At 41.3% G+C, this 8,971-nt stretch overlaps 1 pseudogene; it reads right to left on the bottom strand.

Moving 5' to 3' along the window:
• Positions 1 to 8,083: 8,083 nt before the first annotated feature.
• The window catches only part of LOC127696757 (cofilin-1-like), an 87,833-nt pseudogene continuing 86,945 nt past the window's right edge, over positions 8,084 to 8,971 (bottom strand).

The following is an 8,971-nucleotide window of genomic DNA, read 5'->3' as shown; positions in this document are numbered from 1 at the left end:
TATTTCTAAGAAAGGATATTTTGTGATGTATTTAATAGCATTTATAACATGTCCCAGTAAATATTTTCCTTAACTTTTCCTTTCTCTTTAATCTCCCTCTTGCTTTCCCTTTTCCTCCTTTTTTGTATGTTTCATACATTACGTAAGAACTTCACTGAGAAGCTGCCTTTTCACCCACTATCTCTGTTTTTTTAAATGAAAGTTCTCACTTTATAACCCTGTTAGCCTCCAGCTTGAGACCTGCTGTCTTAGTCTCCCAGTGCTGAGTTTGAAGGCACAACTCAGGACATTTAAGATTAAAATACCCTCTTCCAAAGGTTTTAAAGTCCTAGTGGTTTCACAAGAAATGGTTTTGCAGCTCATATGCTTGGCTGCAACTTTATGTTACGAACAGTGGCCAAAGTCTTCAGCAAACCTGGAAAGGGCAGATTCTTTGAGTCCTAGGGAGTCAGCATTCAGCATTAGGTCCTATCTGCTATCTGTACAATTTCTCATTATTATACCAGTGATCACCTTATTGATGCCATTGGGCCAGTTAATGCATGAATAAACTTTATTAAGTTACCAGGTACATATAAGGCATTCAAATGTAGATCTTGCATCCTTTCTATTACCTTGATTCTCAGCACTGTGCTGTGGAAATGGCTCATAGTCAAGAGATTAAAAAAAATTTTTTTTTTTGAGACAGGGTTTCTTTGGGTAGCTCTGGCTGTCCTGGAACTATCTTTGTAGTCCAGGTTGGCCTTGAACTCACTGCCTTTAGCCATCTGGCTAAGTCAAGAGATAGTTAATGGAAAAGAAAAACCCTGAAGTGACCAGAACATAAATTTCTAAAGCTTTCTCAAGTAGCATAGTCTAGATGCTGCTTTGTCCTTCCAGGAATGACTCACCTAAATAAAAGCAACCTATTGTAGGACACATTTGAAGCTAAACTTTACTTCTGTGACTTAAAGAAAAGAGCTAAAGAATTCTAATGTCGGGTATAGTATCTTATGTATAATGTGTCCTTAATAAAAACGTTAGTAACTAAGTGAGTAAACAGAAGATCTCCTGGTCTGAAATCTAGAACATCTGGATCTGAGACTGTCTAGTGACATCATTAAGAGAAATCTTGGTAGTTTGATGAAAACCCATTCTTGATCTACAATGCTTTGCAATGGATGATTTCATAAGGTTTTTTCAACTTCTGTGTAAAGCTTTCCTTCCACTCCTTGTAGGGTCCCACTCCAAATCTCATTAGTCCAATGGTCCCAGAGTAGTGAATAATGTATGTGTGAAAGAGGATGGGGGAGGGAGGAGGGAAGGAGAAAAAGGGTGGGAGGGAAGAAGAGAGAGAGAGAGAAAAGGAGAGGAAGGAAGTGAAAGAGAGACACACATACAGAGAAAGGAGAGAGGAGAGAGGGAGAATATGAATAATAATACATGTCAAAGAATAAAAGAGTAAAAGTACCATTTTTACTTCTAAAATTCTTGTTTTGGCACCTCAGCTTGGCTGGTGTAGTGGAAGATTCTGGTTGTGTCATGCAGACTCACATGGTGTTTTACTGAGGCAAGACCTGTGGGAGGACATGTAATGTTAGGAGAGAGTACAAACAGGACTCAAGTGACAGTGAGTTTGCATAGCTAACCTTACAATGCTTTGTTGGTCTCAAGTCTTCTTCGCTGATCTTTACTTCATTGAGAGAGGCATGACAGAGAACGTCTCGTGGCATCCTGGCTGGTTCTGCTCGCTGCCTCTGACTCCTGCTGATTTGGAGGAGGCCTGGCTGTTTCTGCTGGATTGTGCCACTACTGCTGATTTGTGTTGGGCATCCTGACACTACTGAACTGCACTGCTGATACCCTGACAACAGAGATTGGAATCGCCCCTTAGAACGACTTCTAAACAGGTCCCCATCTTCTTGTCCTATTTACCATCTTTTATCCCTTACCTTTGGATGGTAGACTAGAAGCATTTGATAATCCTTATTAAAGTAGGTTTTGAAAAAGCTAAGCCTACAGGTTGGCTCACCTTGTATCCCACCCTTCACCATCCTCAGCATCCTCTTTTTATAGATATGTGTCCATTCACCTAGAATGCAGTGTGTGGCCCAGTAGCTCACACACATCTAACATTTCCTTTCTAACACAAGTATTCTCTATTCAAAACCTAAGTATTAGGTTTTGTGTATGTTTTTGAGAAATGATCTCATCTTATAGCCCAGGCCTTTGTCAAATGTGAGCTCCTCCTGAATCAACTTTCTTGGTTCTGGGATTACTGGGTTGTTCTATGGAATCTCCTTTGGGCATGTGTTATTAGTAGCATTTTTTAGATAAAATAACCCAAAGCTACAGAGAGATAGAGGAGGCTGACTGGTGGTATTTAGAAATCAGTTCAGTTAATACCACTGTTTATTTATAAATGAATGTTTTATTAAAGGTTTTGGGTTGATGTTTGTAACCTCAGAACCTTCCTTCCTCTTACTTCTTAAAGTTCTGCCTTCTGTACCTGCCTGGTACTGGTTGTTAGTTGGTTGGTTTTTCCTTATCAGAAAGCCTTCCTATTTTTCTCCTAGGACAGCACATTGTCTAGAGGATCACCCAGTGTTTAGACTATTCTAGTCTAATTCCTTTTTCTCCTTCAACTCTTCACAGTTGATCTGTTCCTCATCTGACTTAACTAGCACACCATTCAAAGGCTCTTACAGGCCCTAGCTCTCAAGGTTATGTTTTAGTTCACAAGAAGGCCTTCCTTTGTTGTATTTGAAGATGATAAACAATGAACAGACATGGGCTTACTGTGTCCCCTTTACAGATGGCTCTGTCCAAGGCATTTAACTGAAACCATAACATTCTAAAGACTAGACTGCAGGTGGGGCTGGGTTGGCTCTTGTCCTGGGGGAAGTGGCATTTGGAATAAACCTAGAAGGATGAGGGTTTTAATAGGTGAAAAGGGAAGCTAGCAAATAGGAAACATGCTAAAGGAGGAGCTAGGAGATATGTAGCAGTCAATGGTTACATTTCCTATGTATTCAAGGAATAAGTGAATTGTTGTTTTTCCTGGGAAACAGAACCCCCAGGGCATAGACAGACAGACAGAAAAGTAGTGCCTGAATTGGCTTACAGGATTACAGAGGCCCATAAGGTCCATGATATGCCACATACAAAATAGAAAATCAGAAACATTAGTCATATAATTTGATCCAAGAATGAGGGAGAATTGTTGATGTAGGTCCCTGAGCCCAAAGGCCTGAGTACCAGGGGAATCCTGTCAGCAGAAGAAAGATGGTCCAAATTCAGGAAGACATAGAGTGGGGTTGGGAAGGTTGCTTAGTTTGTAACTTTTTTTGCACAAACATGAAGACCCAAGTTTGATTCCTAGATCCCATGTAGAAAAGTTGTCTCTGGTGGTCAGCCTTGTCTTTCCAGCACAGGGACCTTGGAGTATCTCTTTGGCTTACAGTTTTCCATCCTACATGAGGTACCGAGAGAGACCCTGTCTCAAAAACTGATGTGGATGTTTCCTGAGGAGTAACACCTGAACTTGACCTCTAGCTTCCACAATCCTGTGGGTATGCACACTTACAGATACACTCACATGTAAACATGTGTCTACACACAGAAACACTCACATATACACATGCATACATACACAGAAACCCTCACACATATATCTATGTGTACATAGACAGATACACTCACAGGAACACCTGTGTACACAAACACACTCACACAGGGCACATTCACACATATACATGACACCTACAAACATACTTGCATGAACCCATGTGTGTACACACATGTACCCTCTATTCACATGCACTCATGTACACACACATATACATACATTCAGACACACTCACATGTATACATACATATACAAACACAGCTTCTGTTAGTGTTCTGATTCAATTGGGTATCTTTTCTAGAAACACCTCGTAGATATACCCAGTTGATAATGTTTCCTCAGTTACTGGGTATTCCATATTACATAGTAATGCACATAAAAATCAAGCATTCAAGCTAACATTTTGATGAGACCATGCAGTAAGTTAAGAAGAAGCTGTTGCTATTGCTCTTCCTCAATAACATGGCTTCCTGTTGCTGTTCCCCAGTATCATGCCTTCCTGTTGTTGTTCCCCAATACTATGGCCTACTAGAGAGTGTCTATGTTGACATAGAAACTCCAAGCTGGCAGTGTAGCCACTCCACTTTGAAAACTATTGGTCTGTAGCAGCCTTGAGAGTTGCCATTTCTGAATGACTGAAGTTAGACTGATACCACCTGGACTATTCAGTCATCAGGAAAGGGTGGGAGCAGGGCAAACACATCCTGTGACTTAATAACCAGGCCAACAGGAATAACAATAAGCTGGGCTATGTAGCCTAGGTAAGCAGCCTGTGGATTCAGACTTTCATGTGAATCAAACTCAATTTGGAAGATTGGCAGAAAGGATTTGGGGGACAACTTGCATTCCCAATGACACCCTCTGAGTTTGTTGTGCAAGATCATAGGACTGTTTAGGGTAGGGCACATTGGGTGGTAGTAAAGAGAGCTAAGTAAAAGGGAAGGTTTTTGGCACATGGAGAACAGTGGTGTAAGCTAATAATATTCCTGCTGACACAATGGTTTATCTTAGTCTACTTGTAGTTACTAAACACAATGCCTGAGACTGAGTAATTTATAAAGAAAAGATTTTTTTCTCATAGTTCTAAAGGTTTAAGAGTGTGGTTTCTATATCTGTTTGGGTTCTAGTGAGGGCCTCATGGTAAAAGGTGAAAATAAACATGTGTTTAAAAAAAGAAATGAGCAGAGATACCTGACTTTATAGCAACACCCTCACTCCTGTGATTAACTAACTCACCCTCCAGGGAACTACACTAATTCTTGTATGTAGTAGCAGCCCAGATATCACTTAGAGATATCACTTTCTCTCAGTACTACAGCACTGGGAATTGAATGTTAGCATGAGTTTTAGGGACAAACCATGGGAGGGTTTTACTTCTGGAATCACACAATGGGACCCTTTCTAATTTGCAGAGAGCAATTGAGTTAACAGTTAGATTGGGATGTTTACAACTTAAATTTGTGCTGTCATAATTTTTAATTAAAATGTTGGCACCTGCTCATGCTTCAATGCAGCAGAACATGAAGAGATGTGAAAGTCAAGCAACATATATCCAGAGGAGATAGAAAGCAGAAACTGCCTCAAAAGCACTCCGTCCTCACTGCTCCACAGTTAATTTTTCCCAGACACCTTTGCGGTTCTGTTGGTGAGTTGAGTGTGCACATGTGTCAACTACTCCTGTTTTCTGCTACAGAAATCTCCACGGCATGGGAGGAAGTTAAACACATCATTATTTTGCACCTGTAGCCAAACCCCCCATGACTTTATTCTATTGCCTCAGCGGAGCCTGTCTGCAAACAGTGGATTTAGACAACAGAGGCAGCCTGCTGTTTCCGTTGTTGTTTTCCATTGTCCCACCATCTGTCTCTGGTGGTAGATGTGAATATGCTAGGTGAGGGGGTGCTGCTTTACAAAGACCCTGTAACCTGTTGACATATGGAAGATAGAACACACATATGCACACACACTGAGGGAGATAGATGATATATGGATGGATAGATAGATAGATAGGAAACAGCTGTTCCTTCAGAAGATGGATGAAATAACTTTCAACATTAACACAGCTTAAATTCTGGATCTAGGTGATCATGGGTACCATATGTCATACCCACCTTGGTTGCTTGCTGTGGGTGGCAATTTGAAAGTTTGTGTGTTAAGAAGAAGCCCCCTTTCCCCTGCCCTTTTCCCCAAAGAGCAAGTTTCTCTTGGGCTGTTATCTTCTGCAGATGCAGCCTGGTGGGAATGAATCCCTGTTAAAATGAGAAAGAGACCATCTCTTATCACGCCTGCTAGGGTCAGGGAAAGGGCACTTCCACACTCTGCCTTATGAGGTTTTCCCTCAGGGTCCCATCTGCCTCATCAAATTCTGCCTCTGCCTTGCTGATACCAGCCCCCTGGGAGCTGTTCTCAAAATCCAAAATCAATAACCAGAGCTGTCAATCACTCCAGGCGTCCTCTACTCTGAGGTGCTGCTTCCTTGACTAGGGGTTTTGTTAGAGGCCGGGAGGGAGCTGTGTTTTCACATCAACAAACTCAGTTCTCAGTGAAGTTTGCTAATTCTCACGATTAATTGCCTCATTAATGAAGGGGATTCACACAGTATCTATGCTTTTAGCCAGGTTGCCAGATAATTTTGAAAGGGTTTAATGTCAATAAACCTTTCAACATTGCCATTAGCTCAGTCAAGCAAGCATTTAACATGCCCCACTTGAGCAATCGCTGTTCTGGGTTACCTCAAATGTGAGTAAAAGAAATATGACATGAGACTACAGAGGTTGTTAAGAAAGGCTGGTGGCAGTAGGGCAGTTCCATGGAAAATGAAATAGCAGAGCGAATTTGATCATCTCCAATGTGTTATGCTATGGAACATGAATGTGCCATCCAACTTACTAAACACTTGGGTCAAGTTCCAAAGCTCTGTACTAGAAGTCACCACATGCTTTATGGCTCTGTCTATCTTTGGTGCCTTAGAACCTTTGACCACCGTTTCTGTCCTCATTGGTCTCTTCTGTAGACTCTCATGTGACTCTGTCTGGATTCTAGATAGGAGCCACCATGCTTGATGCCAAGAGGAGTTCTTGTCATCTTGTAAAAGTTAGCTCTGTATGTGATGTGATATGGTGTGGTATGTGTGTGTGTGTGTGTGTATGTGTGTGTGTGTGTGTGTGTGTGTGTGTGTGTGTGAGTGTGTATGTTTAATACTGTCTTAATACATAGCTCTTACGGTCCTGGAACTCCCTATGTAGATTGTAGACCAAACTGGCCTTACTGGCCTTGAATTCATAGAATTACATCTGCCTCTGCCATCTGAGTGCTGGGATTAAAGACATGCACCTTTATGTCTGACCCTATGTACATGACTATTAAAGAAATGACTTTCTAATTATAGCAAGGGTAATAATAATACTACTAATAATTAACAATTATAATAACTTGCCAAGTGCTACCTTCCAGAAACAAACATTGGCATTAGTGAACATCATTTTAGATATTTCCTTTGGATTCTTTAATAAAGTCATATGGAACTGTTGAGGGAAAAGTAACTAAAGTGTAATTAAAACATAACTAAAGAACAGAGTTAAGTGTAAATGTTGAATATTTGTATGAGATACTACCACTTAAAGTCAGAATTTAAAAATTTAGCTCTAAGTGGACTTGATGACAAAGGAAACTATGAAAATTTGAGTGGTGTCTTACTGTAAGGTCTGTGATCACCAAAGACTCTACCATGGTCTTACTATAAAACACTAAGTTACTGAAGGAACTACCATTTATTTTTTAAAAATTTCTTCTTTTCTTTTTCCTGAGACAAAGTCTCTCTGTGTAGCCTTGGCTGTCCTGGAACTTGATCTGTAGACCAGGCTGGCCTCAAACTCAGAGATTTGCCTGTCTCTTCTTTCCAAAGTGCTGGAATTAAAGGCATAGGCCAATGTGACCCAGAAATTGTTTACATTGAAGGTCTCTTAGTGGTCCTGTTTTCAGCAGTGATCAAAAAGCAGAGGAAAGGAAGGACACCCCGCTGTCTGGGAATATGGCTTCCATAATATCCCATTTATACACAGAACAAAACTGACAAGCTCAGCTATACTGTTGTTAAATGTTGGCAGCACGGGATGGGGAGAGATGAGGAGGAGGGGTATTGTTAAGAAATAAGGCTCCCTAAAAAGTGTGCCTGGGAGGGAAATTGTTCTGTTTCAACCCAAGGGGAATTAGAAAACCAGTGTCAGTTTGTCAAGGGTAGACAATAGATGGTCTGGGGAGTGGGGATAGCAGCCAGAACTATCAAGGATGTAGAAAAGAAGATGGTCTGGGAACTGGGTGTGGCAGGGGGTTTGGCAACTGGGGTGAAGGAGTTGCTCTTCCCCCATGGGGATCCCCCATCACCTCCAGTCTGGTAGGAAAGGGACAGCCTGTATCCCTCAAGAGCAGGTCTGGGACGGCTAGATGCTTCAGGCAGGGGGACAGGACGGAGTTGGCTCACACAGGCTTGTTCCCCAATGAGATAAAAGCACTGTCTCCTAGGTTTTCTGTCGTGTGCATTGGTCCTTGACCTCCTCTTAGCAGTTTGCTTGTAATTCATGCACGATGCTCAGCATGCTCATCCTGATGGCATCCTTGGAGCTGCTCTTAAGGGGTGCGCCATCAGGCGCCCAGAAGATGAACACCAGGGCTCCCCTTCTCGCTCTCTTTGATGTCTAGCTTGTGCCATAGAGAGCATAGCTGTAGCCTTTGCCTGCCTGCATCTTGGTGTAATGGTCCTCTGCAATCTGCCCAGATCTCCCACCAAGATCTCCCTGCTCTCCTCCAGGATGTTGTTCCTGTTCTCAGAGAGAAGAGCATGGTCTCCTTGAGTGTCTTCCCTTCTGGCTTTGAGGGCTGGCACAACTTCATATCCTTGAACGCTTTGATGACATCATCAGAAGTAGCCACACCAGAGGCCTTGTTTCCAGAAGAGAAAAAAAGACAGGGACAGCCACAGAAGAACTAGGCCAACAGTTGTAGCTGCTGACAGGATATGACTGTAGCATCATTAAAAATATATTTATTTTTTATTTTTTAGATTAAAATATAACTACATCATTCCCACTTCTCTTCCCTACTCTCCAAACCCTCCCATCTGCTTCTCAATGTTTTTTCAAATTCATGGCCTTTTTTGTTCATTAATCATTGCTATACAATGTTTATATATATATATATATATATATATATTCATATATATTTCTAAATACATAAATATGATCTGTATAATATTACTTGTATGTATTGTACTACTGTTTTTTTTAAAGCTATATTTGGATTTTGAGCTGTTGCCACGGAAGCTTCTGTTTTTTATTCTCTTACCTCTGTATTCTCTACCCTTTAGGT

Source organism: Apodemus sylvaticus, chromosome 11 (genome assembly GCF_947179515.1).
Source record: "Apodemus sylvaticus chromosome 11, mApoSyl1.1, whole genome shotgun sequence".
NCBI lineage: Eukaryota > Metazoa > Chordata > Mammalia > Rodentia > Muridae > Apodemus > Apodemus sylvaticus.
This window is presented reverse-complemented; position numbering and strand designations above follow the sequence as displayed.